Below are 15,879 nucleotides of genomic sequence, written 5' to 3' on the forward strand. Positions count from 1 at the left end.
CAGGTGTCAGTGATCCACATCCATTTTTCTGTGTGTGAGCTGCAGTGAACACAATCTTTTTGGGCTGCAGTGAACACAATCTTTTTGGGCTGCAGTGAACACAATCTTTTTGGGCTGCAGTGAACACAATCTTTTTGGGCTGCAGTGAACACAATCTTTTTGGGCTGCAGTGAACACAATCTTTTTGGGGTGCAGTGAACAAAATCTTTTTGGGGTGCAGTGAACACAATCCTTTTTGGTGTGCAGTGAACACAATCTTTGTGGGGTGCAGTGAACAAAATCCTTTGTGGGGTGCAGTGAACACAATCTTTTTGGGGTGCAGTGAACAAAATCCTTTTTGGGGTGCAGTGAACAACATCCTTTTTGGGGTGCAGTGAACACAATCTTTTTGGGGTGCAGTGAACAAAATCCTTTGTGGGGTGCAGTGAACACAATCTTTTTGGGGTGCAGTGAACACAATCTTTTTGGGGTGGAGTGAACAACATCCTTTTTGGGGTGCAGTGAACAAAATCCTTTTTGGGGTGCAGTGAACAAAATCCTTTTTGGGGTGCAGTGAACACAATCTTTTTGGGGTGCAGTGAACACAATCTTTGTGGGGTGCAGTGAACACAATCTTTTTGGGGTGGAGTGAACAACATCCTTTTTGGGGTGCAGTGAACAACATCCTTTTTGGGGTGCAGTGAACACAATCTTTTTGGGGTGCAGTGAACACAATCTTTGTGGGGTACAGTGAACAGAATCTTTGTGGGGTGCAGTGAACACAATCTTTGGGGGGTACAGTGAACACAATCTTTGTGAGGTGCAGTGAACACAATCTTTGTGGGGTGCAGTGAACACAATCATTGTGGGGTGCAGTGAACTCAATCTTTGTGGGGTACAGTGAACACAATCTCATACTGAAGGTTTGAGGGTGCTGCCTGTTCCATACTCCCCCTACTCCTCATCTAGCCTTTAAGGGGTACAAACAATAGTAATTGGGGCCTAGTGTGGTTGTGTACGTGTGATATACATACACTTTTTTGGGATCATATTTTCTATTCCGCTATTTAATCAAAAACCTTTGGGGATCAGTTAAATTGGGGGATAGTCTGTGTTGGTACGTGTGAGAGAGATCCACCTTTCCAAGTTGTTGGGGTTCATCTCATACTTCTGAAGGTTTGAGGGTGCTGCCTGTTCCATACTCCCCCTACTCCTAGCCTTTTAGGGGTACAAACAATAGTAATTGGGGCCTAGTGTGGTTGTGTACGTGTGATATACATACACTTTTTTGGGATCATATTTTCTATTCCGCTATTTAATCAAAAACCTTTGGGGATCAGTTAAATTGGGGGATAGTCTGTGTTGGTACGTGTGAGAGAGATCCACCTTTCCAAGTTGTTGGGGTTCATCTCATACTTCTGAAGGTTTGAGGGTGCTGCCTGTTCCATACTCCCCCTACTCCTAGCCTTTTAGGGGTACAAACAATAGTAATTGGGGCCTAGTGTGGTTGTGTACGTGTGATATACATACACTTTTTTGGGATCATATTTTCTATTCCGCTATTTAATCAAAAACCTTTGGGGATCAGTTAAATTGGGGGATAGTCTGTGTTGGTACGTGTGAGAGAGATCCACCTTTCCAAGTTGTTGGGGTTCATCTCATACTTCTGAAGGTTTGAGGGTGCTGCCTGTTCCATACTCCCCCTACTCCTAGCCTTTTAGGGGTACAAACAATAGTAATTGGGGCCTAGTGTGGTTGTGTACGTGTGATATACATACACTTTTTTGGGATCATATTTTCTATTCCGCTATTTAATCAAAAACCTTTGGGGATCAGTTAAATTGGGGGATAGTCTGTGTTGGTACGTGTGAGAGAGATCCACCTTTCCAAGTTGTTGGGGTTCATCTCATACTTCTGAAGGTTTGAGGGTGCTGCCTGTTCCATACTCCCCCTACTCCTAGCCTTTTAGGGGTACAAACAATAGTAATTGGGGCCTAGTGTGGTTGTGTACGTGTGATATACATACACTTTTTTGGGATCATATTTTCTATTCCGCTATTTAATCAAAAACCTCTGGGGATCAGTTAAATTGGGGGATAGTCTGTGTTGGTACGTGTGAGAGAGATCCACCTTTCCAAGTTGTTGGGGTTCATCTCATACTTCTGAAGGTTTGAGGGTGCTGCCTGTTCCATACTCCCCCTACTCCTAGCCTTTTAGGGGTACAAACAATAGTAATTGGGGCCTAGTGTGGTTGTGTACGTGTGATATACATACACTTTTTTGGGATCATATTTTCTATTCCGCTATTTAATCAAAAACCTCTGGGGATCAGTTAAATTGGGGGATAGTCTGTGTTGGTACGTGTGAGAGAGATCCACCTTTCCAAGTTGTTGGGGTTCATCTCATACTTCTGAAGGTTTGAGGGTGCTGCCTGTTCCATACTCCCCCTACTCCTAGCCTTTTAGGGGTACAAACAATAGTAATTGGGGCCTAGTGTGGTTGTGTACGTGTGATATACATACACTTTTTTGGGATCATATTTTCTATTCCGCTATTTAATCAAAAACCTCTGGGGATCAGTTAAATTGGGGGATAGTCTGTGTTGGTACGTGTGAGAGAGATCCACCTTTCCAAGTTGTTGGGGTTCATCTCATACTTCTGAAGGTTTGAGGGTGCTGCCTGTTCCATACTCTCCCTACTCCTAGCCTTTTAGGGGTACAAACAATAGTAATTGGGGCCTAGTGTGGTTGTGTACGTGTGATATACATACACTTTTTTGGGATCATATTTTCTATTCCGCTATTTAATCAAAAACCTTTGGGGATCAGTTAAATTGGGGGATAGTCTGTGTTGGTACGTGTGAGAGAGATCCACCTTTCCAAGTTGTTGGGGTTCATCTCATACTTCTGAAGGTTTGAGGGTGCTGCCTGTTCCATACTCCCCCTACTCCTAGCCTTTTAGGGGTACAAACAATAGTAATTGGGGCCTAGTGTGGTTGTGTACGTGTGATATACATACACTTTTTTGGGATCATATTTTCTATTCCGCTATTTAATCAAAAACCTCTGGGGATCAGTTAAATTGGGGGATAGTCTGTGTTGGTACGTGTGAGAGAGATCCACCTTTCCAAGTTGTTGGGGTTCATCTCATACTTCTGAAGGTTTGAGGGTGCTGCCTGTTCCATACTCCCCCCTACTCCTAGCCTTTTAGGGGTACAAACAATAGTAATTGGGGCCTAGTGTGGTTGTGTACGTGTGATATACATACACTTTTTTGGGATCATATTTTCTATTCCGCTATTTAATCAAAAACCTTTGGGGATCAGTTAAATTGGGGGATAGTCTGTGTTGGTACGTGTGAGAGAGATCCACCTTTCCAAGTTGTTGGGGTTCATCTCATACTTCTGAAGGTTTGAGGGTGCTGCCTGTTCCATACTCCCCCTACTCCTAGCCTTTTAGGGGTACAAACAATAGTAATTGGGGCCTAGTGTGGTTGTGTACGTGTGATATACATACACTTTTTTGGGATCATATTTTCTATTCCGCTATTTAATCAAAAACCTCTGGGGATCAGTTAAATTGGGGGATAGTCTGTGTTGGTACGTGTGAGAGAGATCCACCTTTCCAAGTTGTTGGGGTTCATCTCATACTTCTGAAGGTTTGAGGGTGCTGCCTGTTCCATACTCCCCCTACTCCTAGCCTTTTAGGGGTACAAACAATAGTAATTGGGGCCTAGTGTGGTTGTGTACGTGTGATATACATACACTTTTTTGGGATCATATTTTCTATTCCGCTATTTAATCAAAAACCTCTGGGGATCAGTTAAATTGGGGGATAGTCTGTGTTGGTACGTGTGAGAGAGATCCACCTTTCCAAGTTGTTGGGGTTCATCTCATACTTCTGAAGGTTTGAGGGTGCTGCCTGTTCCATACTCCCCCTACTCCTAGCCTTTTAGGGGTACAAACAATAGTAATTGGGGCCTAGTGTGGTTGTGTACGTGTGATATACATACACTTTTTTGGGATCATATTTTCTATTCCGCTATTTAATCAAAAACCTCTGGGGATCAGTTAAATTGGGGGATAGTCTGTGTTGGTACGTGTGAGAGAGATCCACCTTTCCAAGTTGTTGGGGTTCATCTCATACTTCTGAAGGTTTGAGGGTGCTGCCTGTTCCATACTCCCCCTACTCCTAGCCTTTTAGGGGTACAAACAATAGTAATTGGGGCCTAGTGTGGTTGTGTACGTGTGATATACATACACTTTTTTGGGATCATATTTTCTATTCCGCTATTTAATCAAAAACCTCTGGGGATCAGTTAAATTGGGGGATAGTCTGTGTTGGTACGTGTGAGAGAGATCCACCTTTCCAAGTTGTTGGGGTTCATCTCATACTTCTGAAGGTTTGAGGGTGCTGCCTGTTCCATACTCCCCCTACTCCTAGCCTTTTAGGGGTACAAACAATAGTAATTGGGGCCTAGTGTGGTTGTGTACGTGTGATATACATACACTTTTTTGGGATCATATTTTCTATTCCGCTATTTAATCAAAAACCTCTGGGGATCAGTTAAATTGGGGGATAGTCTGTGTTGGTACGTGTGAGAGAGATCCACCTTTCCAAGTTGTTGGGGTTCATCTCATACTTCTGAAGGTTTGAGGGTGCTGCCTGTTCCATACTCCCCCTACTCCTAGCCTTTTAGGGGTACAAACAATAGTAATTGGGGCCTAGTGTGGTTGTGTACGTGTGATATACATACACTTTTTTGGGATCATATTTTCTATTCCGCTATTTAATCAAAAACCTCTGGGGATCAGTTAAATTGGGGGATAGTCTGTGTTGGTACGTGTGAGAGAGATCCACCTTTCCAAGTTGTTGGGGTTCATCTCATACTTCTGAAGGTTTGAGGGTGCTGCCTGTTCCATACTCCCCCTACTCCTAGCCTTTTAGGGGTACAAACAATAGTAATTGGGGCCTAGTGTGGTTGTGTACGTGTGATATACATACACTTTTTTGGGATCATATTTTCTATTCCGCTATTTAATCAAAAACCTCTGGGGATCAGTTAAATTGGGGGATAGTCTGTGTTGGTACGTGTGAGAGAGATCCACCTTTCCAAGTTGTTGGGGTTCATCTCATACTTCTGAAGGTTTGAGGGTGCTGCCTGTTCCATACTCCCCCTACTCCTAGCCTTTTAGGGGTACAAACAATAGTAATTGGGGCCTAGTGTGGTTGTGTACGTGTGATATACATACACTTTTTTGGGATCATATTTTCTATTCCGCTATTTAATCAAAAACCTCTGGGGATCAGTTAAATTGGGGGATAGTCTGTGTTGGTACGTGTGAGAGAGATCCACCTTTCCAAGTTGTTGGGGTTCATCTCATACTTCTGAAGGTTTGAGGGTGCTGCCTGTTCCATACCCCCCCTACTCCTCATCTAGCCTTTTAGGGGTACAAACAATAGTTATTGGGGCCTAGTGTGGTTGTGTACGTGCGAGATACATACACTTTTTTTGATCATATTTCCTATTCCGCTATTCAATAAAAACCTTTGAGGATCAATTGAATTGCGGGATAGTCTGTGTCGGTACGTGTGAGAGAGATCCACCTTTCCAAGTTGTTGGGGTTCATCTCATACTTCTGAAGGTTTGAGGGTGCTGCCTGTTCCATACTCCCCCTACTCCTCATCTAGCCTTTTAGGGGTACAAACAATAGTAATTGGGGCCTAGTGTGGTTGTGTACGTGCGAGATACATACACTTTTTTTGATCATATTTCCTATTCCGCTATTCAATAAAAACCTTTGAGGATCAATTGAATTGCGGGATAGTCTGTGTCGGTACGTGTGAGAGAGATCCACCTTTCCAAGTTGTTGGGGTTCATCTCATACTTCTGAAGGTTTGAGGGTGCTGCCTGTTCCATACTCCCCCTACTCCTCATCTAGCCTTTTAGGGGTACAAACAATAGTAATTGGGGCCTAGTGTGGTTGTGTACGTGCGAGATACATACACTTTTTTTGATCATATTTCCTATTCCGCTATTCAATAAAAACCTTTGAGGATCAATTGAATTGCGGGATAGTCTGTGTCGGTACGTGTGAGAGAGATCCACCTTTCCAAGTTGTTGGGGTTCATCTCATACTTCTGAAGGTTTGAGGGTGCTGCCTGTTCCATACCCCCCCTACTCCTCATCTAGCCTTTTAGGGGTACAAACAATAGTAATTGGGGCCTAGTGTGGTTGTGTACGTGCGAGATACATACACTTTTTTTGATCATATTTCCTATTCCGCTATTCAATAAAAACCTTTGAGGATCAATTGAATTGCGGGATAGTCTGTGTCGGTACGTGTGAGAGAGATCCACCTTTCCAAGTTGTTGGGGTTCATCTCATACTTCTGAAGGTTTGAGGGTGCTGCCTGTTCCATACTCCCCCTACTCCTCATCTAGCCTTTTAGGGGTACAAACAATAGTAATTGGGGCCTAGTGTGGTTGTGTACGTGCGAGATACATACACTTTTTTTGATCATATTTCCTATTCCGCTATTCAATAAAAACCTTTGAGGATCAATTGAATTGCGGGATAGTCTGTGTCGGTACGTGTGAGAGAGATCCACCTTTCCAAGTTGTTGGGGTTCATCTCATACTTCTGAAGGTTTGAGGGTGCTGCCTGTTCCATACTCCCCCTACTCCTCATCTAGCCTTTTAGGGGTACAAACAATAGTAATTGGGGCCTAGTGTGGTTGTGTACGTGCGAGATACATACACTTTTTTTGATCATATTTCCTATTCCGCTATTCAATAAAAACCTTTGAGGATCAATTGAATTGCGGGATAGTCTGTGTCGGTACGTGTGAGAGAGATCCACCTTTCCAAGTTGTTGGGGTTCATCTCATACTTCTGAAGGTTTGAGGGTGCTGCCTGTTCCATACTCCCCCTACTCCTCATCTAGCCTTTTAGGGGTACAAACAATAGTAATTGGGGCCTAGTGTGGTTGTGTACGTGCGAGATACATACACTTTTTTTGATCATATTTCCTATTCCGCTATTCAATAAAAACCTTTGAGGATCAATTGAATTGCGGGATAGTCTGTGTCGGTACGTGTGAGAGAGATCCACCTTTCCAAGTTGTTGGGGTTCATCTCATACTTCTGAAGGTTTGAGGGTGCTGCCTGTTCCATACCCCCCCTACTCCTCATCTAGCCTTTTAGGGGTACAAACAATAGTAATTGGGGCCTAGTGTGGTTGTGTACGTGCGAGATACATACACTTTTTTTGATCATATTTCCTATTCCGCTATTCAATAAAAACCTTTGAGGATCAATTGAATTGCGGGATAGTCTGTGTCGGTACGTGTGAGAGAGATCCACCTTTCCAAGTTGTTGGGGTTCATCTCATACTTCTGAAGGTTTGAGGGTGCTGCCTGTTCCATACCCCCCCTACTCCTCATCTAGCCTTTTAGGGGTACAAACAATAGTAATTGGGGCCTAGTGTGGTTGTGTACGTGCGAGATACATACACTTTTTTTGATCATATTTCCTATTCCGCTATTCAATAAAAACCTTTGAGGATCAATTGAATTGCGGGATAGTCTGTGTCGGTACGTGTGAGAGAGATCCACCTTTCCAAGTTGTTGGGGTTCATCTCATACTTCTGAAGGTTTGAGGGTGCTGCCTGTTCCATACCCCCCCTACTCCTCATCTAGCCTTTTAGGGGTACAAACAATAGTAATTGGGGCCTAGTGTGGTTGTGTACGTGCGAGATACATACACTTTTTTTGATCATATTTCCTATTCCGCTATTCAATAAAAACCTTTGAGGATCAATTGAATTGCGGGATAGTCTGTGTCGGTACGTGTGAGAGAGATCCACCTTTCCAAGTTGTTGGGGTTCATCTCATACTTCTGAAGGTTTGAGGGTGCTGCCTGTTCCATACTCCCCCTACTCCTCATCTAGCCTTTTAGGGGTACAAACAATAGTAATTGGGGCCTAGTGTGGTTGTGTACGTGCGAGATACATACACTTTTTTTGATCATATTTCCTATTCCGCTATTCAATAAAAACCTTTGAGGATCAATTGAATTGCGGGATAGTCTGTGTCGGTACGTGTGAGAGAGATCCACCTTTCCAAGTTGTTGGGGTTCATCTCATACTTCTGAAGGTTTGAGGGTGCTGCCTGTTCCATACCCCCCCTACTCCTCATCTAGCCTTTTAGGGGTACAAACAATAGTAATTGGGGCCTAGTGTGGTTGTGTACGTGCGAGATACATACACTTTTTTTGATCATATTTCCTATTCCGCTATTCAATAAAAACCTTTGAGGATCAATTGAATTGCGGGATAGTCTGTGTCGGTACGTGTGAGAGAGATCCACCTTTCCAAGTTGTTGGGGTTCATCTCATACTTCTGAAGGTTTGAGGGTGCTGCCTGTTCCATACTCCCCCTACTCCTCATCTAGCCTTTTAGGGGTACAAACAATAGTAATTGGGGCCTAGTGTGGTTGTGTACGTGTGATATACATACACTTTTTTTGGATCATATTTTCTATTCCGCTATTCAATAAAAACCTTTCTAGGGCAAGATCTTAAATTACAGAAATATGAGGAGACCGTCAAATAAGGGCCGTGGCCTGGGTCGTGGTGCTGCTGGTAGAGCTCCTGTTGCAAGGAGAGGACATGGTCGATCTGTGCCAGCTACACGCACAAGTGAAACACCTTCCTCAAGTGTGAGTAGGCGACAGAACCTGCATCAGTATTTGGTAGGGCATCAAACGCCCCTAGAAGTGATGAGGCCAGAACAAGTTGAGGCGATAGTAGATTGGTTTGCTGCTGACAGTGCCTCCAGTTCCTTCACATTGTCTCCCACCCAGTCTACTGCAGAAAGGTCAGAGTTGGCACCTGCAGCCAATGTCCAACCGTCTTTCACCTCACCCCCTTGCAAATCAGGCCAGCAGTCTGAGCCCCAAGCCATACAGCAGTCTCTTATTCTTTTTGAGGACTCTGTCAGCAGGGTTTCCCAGGGCCATCCACCTAGCCCTGCCCCAGAAGTGGAAGAGATTGAGTGCAGCGATGCCCAACCACTTATTCCTCAAGATGAGTACATGCAAGGATCATCGCAGCACGTCTCCGATGATGACGAAACGCAGGTGCCAACTGCTGCGGCGTTCAGCATTGTGGAGACCGACAAGGAGGGCAGGGGTGAAGACTGGGTGGAAGATGATGTGGAGGACGATGAGGTCCTCGACCCCACATGGAATGAACGTCATGCAGGTGAACTGAGTAGTTTGGAGGAAGAGGCGGTGGTCGCACAGAGCCACCAGCACAGCAGAAGAGGGAGCAGGGTGCAGAAGCGGAGCGGCCGTGCCCTAGACACTACGCCCGCTACTGCCCAACGCAGCAAGGGAACGAGCGCACCAAAGTCAGCTCAAAGGAGTTCTCTAGCGTGGAAGTTCTTTAGAAAATGTGCTGATGACAGGACACGAGTGGTTTGCACCCTGTGCAATCAGAGCTTGAAGCGAGGCATGAACCTTCTCAACCTGAGCACAACCTGCATGATCAGGCATCTAAGTGCAAAGCACGAGCTGCAGTGGAGTACACACCTTCAAAACCAAGAAACGTCTCTGGCTCATCCTGCTTCCTCTTCTGCTGCAGTCTCGGCCGCTCCAGCCACATCTGTAGTGATACCGGCACCTGCCACCCCGCAAACAGACGATCTGTCAGCAACACCACCACCTGGGTCACCAACAACCATCTCCACAATGTCCCGTGGAAGCGTTCAGCTTTCCATCTCCCAAACACTTGAGAGGAAGAGGAAGTACCCCCCTACCCACCCGCGATCCCTGGCCCTGAATGCCAGCATTTCAAAATTATTGGCCTTTGAAATGCTGTCATTCCGTCTGATGGAGACGCACAGTTTTAAAAACCTTATGTCGGTGGCTGTCCCACAGTACGTCGTGCCCAGCCGCCACTACTTTTCCAGGCAAGCCATCCCTTCCCTGCACAACCAAGTGGGGGAAAAAATCAGGTGTGCACTGCGCAACGCCATCTGTGCCAAGGTCCACCTAACTACGGATACGTGGACCAGTAAGCACGGTCAGGGGCGTTATATCTCCCTAACGGCACACTGGGTAAATGCAGTGGCGGATGGGCCTGAGGCGGATAGCAATTTGGCGCATGTCCTTCCACCACCGAGGATTGCAGGGCGCTTCAGTTTGCCTCCTGTTCCTAACTCCTCCTACTCCGCTTCCTCATCCTCTACCGCCTCCTCATCCGGACAGCGTAACACCTTCACCACCAACTTCAGCACGGCCAGGGGTAAACGACAGCAGGCAGTTTTACAACTTGCCTGTTTGGGGGACAAACCACACACCGCGCAGGAGTTGTGGAGGAGCATGGAACAGCAGACAAATGAGTGGTTGCTGCCAGCGAGCCTCAAGCCCGGCCTGGTGGTGTGCGATAACGGGCGAAATCTCATAGCAGCTCTGGGCCTAGCCGGTTTGACGCACATCCCTTGCCTGGCGCATGTGCTGAATTTGGTGGTGCAGAGGTTCCTTAAAAACTACCCCGATATGTCAGAGCTGCTGCAGAAAGTGCGGGCCGTTTGTGCGCACTTTCGGCGTTCTCACCCTGCTGCTGCTCGCCTGGCAGCGCTGCAGCGTAACTTCGGCCTTCCCGCTCACCGCCTCATATGTGACGTGCCCACAAGGTGGAACTCCACCTTGCACATGCTGGAAAGACTGTGCGAGCAGCAGCAGGCCATAGTGGAGTTTCAGCTGCAGCACGCACGCGTGAGTCGCTCTGCGGAACAGCACCACTTCACCACCAATAACTGGGCCTCCATGCGAGACCTGTGTGCCTTGTTGCGCTGTTTTGAGTACTCCACCAACATGGCCAGTGGCAATGACGCCGTTCTCAGCTTAACTATCCCACTTCTATGCCTCCTTGAAAAAACAATTCGGGCGATGATGGAAGAGGATGTGGCACAGGATGAGGAGGAGGAGGAGGATGAAGAGGTAACATTTCCAAGGCTTTCAGGGCAGTCATTCGCAAGGGGCTCCGAGGGTGGGTTCCTGCACACGCAAACGCCAGGGACGCAATTGTCCAGCAGGGGCACAGTTCTGGAGGATGAGGAGGATGAGGAGGAGGAGGAGCTGGAGGAGGAGATGGAACCATGTTCACAGCAGGGTGGCACCCAGGCCAGCTCATGGCCATCACTGGTGCGTGGCTGGGGGGATACAGAGGACACGGACCATACACCTCCCACAGAGGACAGCCTTTCGTTGCCTCTGGGCAGCCTGGCACACATGAGCGATTACATGCTGCAGTGTCTCCACAACGACCGCCGAGTTGCCCACATTCTAACTTGTGCTGATTACTGGGTGGCCACGCTGCTGGATCCCCGTTACAAGGACAACGTACCGTCCTTAATTCACTCACTGGAGCGCGATCGCAAGATGCGCGAGTACAAGCGCACGCTGGTAGACGCCATGCTGCTGGCATTCCCATCTGACAGCGGGGCCACAGTGGAAGCACAAGGCAGAGGAGGAGGAGGAGGAGGTCGCCAACGCAACCAGGGCACCGCCAGCACCTCAGAAGGCAGGGTTAGCATGGCCGAAATGTGGAAAAGCTTTGTCAGCACGCCACAACAAACAGCAGCACCAGCAGCTCAGATGGAACGTCTTAGCAGGAGGCAGCATTTTACCAACATGGTGGAGCAGTATGTGTGCACACGCCTACATGTAGTGAATGACGGGTCTGCCCCCTTCAACTTCTGGGTCTCTAAATTGGGCACATGGCCTGAGCTTGCCCTTTACGCCTTGGAGGTGCTGGCGTGCCCTGCAGCCAGTGTATTATCTGAACGGGTATTTAGCACGGCTGGGGGCGTTATAACAGACAAGCGCAGCCGCCTGTCCAGAGACAATGTGGACAAGCTCACGTTCATTAAAATGAACCAGGCATGGATCCCACGGGACTTTTCCGTACCTTATGCAGAATAGCAATGGATACCGACCTTACCCACCCATTGTTCCATTTTTGCTCTTTCTCACTCTTTTGGGGTGTACCCTCATTTAAAATTTGTGAAAAGAAGCAGTGTTGGCTACCTCGTCCTCCTCCTCAGGGCCAGATTAATGTAGGGTCTATTGGAGCTGCAGCTCCAGGCCCCTACCTTTTATATAGGCCCCGGGTTGGCCATATTCACTGTTACCGCTCTTCTGTCACTTGTAAACACAGAAGTCTGGCTTCTATGCTCGCTTCCCCAGGCAGCACCCTCAGAACCTCCCCACACAGCGTGAAGGCCGGACAAGGAGGGACAGTTGGCGATGCATGGATGTGTTTATGGGCTTCAGAGACAGCATCCCATGTTGAATTAGGCATGCATGGCTGCACCCTTCCTCCTCTGGGTGCATGGCAAGGCACGGCCCTAAGGCCCTTCAAAATCCTCAGCACCAAGCCCATGATGCTGTTAATCCGGCCCTGGTCCTCCTCCACCGCCGCTTCCACCTACACCGCCCATAGGTGTGCGCAGCCTATTGCATTAAGGTGTGCACCCCAAAGTTGAAATACACATGCATGTGTTTGCCAGCAGGGAGAGTAATGTATCGGGGCCATGTACCTGTAGGCAAGGAGAAATAGAGCAGAGCAGGTCCCAGGGAGATCTTTCCCATCTCCTCACTGGCAATGCTATGTGCCCTAGGTGATTAGGGTGTGCCCAGGCACACCCAGCACACCCTGTGCGCACGCCTATGTCACCGCCACATCCACCACCACCTCAACCTCCCTCCTACTCCATATGGGCCTCGTCCTTCAGAGATGAAGAAGAACATTGTTTTATTTTTCTGTTTTTTTTTGTTGTTTTAAGTTATTTCCCTATCCACATTTGTTTGCAGAGCACTTGCCATGCTCTTAATTACGTTTTGCTGCCATTTGCAGCACTCTAGCCCTTTCCTTTGGTGTTTTAGAGCCATTTTAGTGCCTTAAAGTTCGGGTCCCCATTGACTTCAATGGGGTTCGGTGTCCGGGAAAAGTTCGGTAAAAGTCCGGGACACGGACCCGGACTTTTTTTTAAAGTTCGGCCGAACCCGTCGAACACGGACATCTAGGTGTCCGCTCAACCCTAGTCCTAAGTATTCAGACCCTTTGCTGTGACACTCATATATATTTAACTCAGGTGCTTTCCATTTCTTCTGATCATCCTTGAGATGGTTCTACACCTTCATTTGAGTCCAGCTGTGTTTGATTATACTGATTGGACTTGATTAGGAAAGCCACACACCTGTCTATATAAGACCTTCCAGATCACAATGCATGTCAGAGCAAATGAGAATCATGAGGTCAAAGGAACTGCCTGAAGAGCTCAGAGACAGAATTGTGGCAAGGTACAGATCTGGCCAAGGTTACAAAAAGATTTCTGCTGCACTTAAGGTTCCTAAGAGCACAGTGGCCTCCATAATCCTCAAATGGAAGATGTTTGGGATGACCAGAACCCTTCCTAGAGCTGGCCATCCGGCCAAACTGAGCTATCGGGGGAGAAGAGCCTTGGTGAGAGAGGTAAAGAAGAACCCAAAGATCACTGTGGCTGAGCTCCAGAGATGCAGTCAGGAGATGGGAGAAAGTTGTAGAAAGTCAACCATCACTGCAGCCCTCCACCAGTCGGGGCTTTATGGCAGAGTGGCCCGACGGAAGCCTCTCCTCTGTGTAAGACACATGAAAGCCCGCATGGAGTTTGCTAAAAAAACACCTGAAGGACTCCAAGATGGTGAGAAATAAGATTCTCTGGTCTGATGAGACCAAAATAGAACTTTTTGGCCTTAATTCTAAGCGGTATGTGTGGAGAAAACCAGGCACTGCTCATCACCTGTCCAATACAGTCCCAACAGTGAAGCATGGTGGTGGCAGCATCATGCTGTGGGGGTGTTTTTCAGCTGCAGGGACAGGACGACTGGTTGCAATCGAGGGAAAGATGAATGCGGCCAAGTACAGGGATATCCTGGACAAAAACCTTCTCCGAGTGCTCTGGACCTCAGACTGGGCCGAAGGTTTACCTTCCAACAAGACAATGACCCTAAGCACACAGCTAAAATAACGAAGGAGTGGCTTCACAACAACTCCGTGACTGTTCTTGAATGGCCCAGCCAGAGCCCTGACTTAAACCCAATTGAGCATCTCTGGAGAGACCTAAAAATGGCTGTCCACCAACGTTTAACATCCAACCTGACAGAACTGGAAAGGATCTGCAAGGAGGAATGGCAGAGGATCCCCAAATCCAGGTGTGAAAGACTTGTTGCATCTTTCCCAAAAAGACTCCTGGCTGTATTAGATCAAAAGGGGGCTTCTACTAAATACTGAGCAAAGGGTCTGAATACTTAGGACCATGTGATATTTCAGTTTTTCTTTTTTAATAAATCTGCAACAATGTCAACAATTCTGTGTTTTTCTGTCAGTATGGGGTGCTATGTGTACATTCATGAAGAAGAAGAATGAACTTAAATGATTTTAGCAAATGGCTGCAATATAACAAAGAGTGAAAAATTTAAGGGGGTCTGAATACTTTCCGTACCCACTGTATCTTTGCTCTTAGTGCTGGCAGCCTAATATATGCTCTAGCGCAGTGTTGTTTTTTCTGTTGTAATCTGACCTGGACCAAAGAAAACAGAGAGGGAAGTAGAGGTAATAATCTATTCGCCAGTATTTTGGCATAGATTTTGACATCTACATTAATGAGAGAAATTGGGCGGTAGTTTGAAACTAGAGTATCAACTTCCCCTTATTTTGGTATCACCTCTATATGAGCTTCCAAGAACTGGTAGGAGAGCTGAGGTGTGTTCTGGAAGATACGAAAGGCTGATAAGAAACATGGTTTTAGAACGTTATCAAACGTTTTATAGTACTGAAGGGGTAGTCGATCAGGACCAGGAGTCATATCTAGCTTCATATCTTTAAGTGCTTTCTCAGTTTCTATTTCCCATAGGAGGGCCTCGAGTTTATGTGCTGCTTCCTTCGAAAGGGGAAGAGGACTATATTTTTTCAGGAAATCTTGAATAAGCTGGACATGTTTATTTGGATCCTGTAGGATGTCAGAAGCAGAAGGAAGATTATACCATGAACAATAATAACATTCAAACAGATTGGCTATGGCCTCATTGGAGGAATATAATAAACCCTGGTTATCCCTAATGTGATGTAACAGCAACATTCTTAGCCTGCACCGCTTTCGCAAGGAGTTTCCCACATTTATTTCCTTGTTTGTAAAATGTCTTATGGCATAAGATATACTGTCTCTCTGTTTCCTTATTAAATGTCAAGAAGGAGGGCTTTCACTTGAAGTAGTTCCTGATAAATTTAAATCACCCTAGTGTGTTTATGTGTTGCTTTGAGATGACGGATAAGAGCAGTAAGAGAAGCAATCTTGGCTTGATGCATTCTTTTCAGTTTGGAAGCTGTTGATAAGAAATCCCCATGAAGAACACCTTTGTGAGCCTCCCATTGTTGCATGTTGTCTAAAGAGAAATAGTTACTGATGCACGCAGAGTAACGATGCACTTCTATGGGATTTTTAACTAAGGGGGCATTAAGTCTCCAAATCTTTGTCCTAGTCACAATTTCAGGAAATACTAGCGTGACGGTAATGGGCTAGTGATCCAAAAGTATTCTGGGTTAATTTGTGGCCTGTTGCAAAAAAGAAAGATCTGCCTGAGATAACATTTTTAATGGATAGGACAAAAGTGAGTATAGTCTTTTTCTTGGGGTTTCTGCATATGCCAGGTACCATGTAGTATGAGATCATGTAATTGCAGCTTAATTTGTTTAAGCGCTCTATATGGAACAGCTGAGGTGCATGAAGAACAGTCCAGGAGTGGAATTAGAGGGATGTTAAAATCACCAACTAGAATTAGAATGCTCAAAGGAAA

Source organism: Pelophylax lessonae (genome assembly GCF_965119305.1).
Source record: "Pelophylax lessonae genome assembly, chromosome: 5".
NCBI classification, from domain to species: domain Eukaryota; kingdom Metazoa; phylum Chordata; class Amphibia; order Anura; family Ranidae; genus Pelophylax; species Pelophylax lessonae.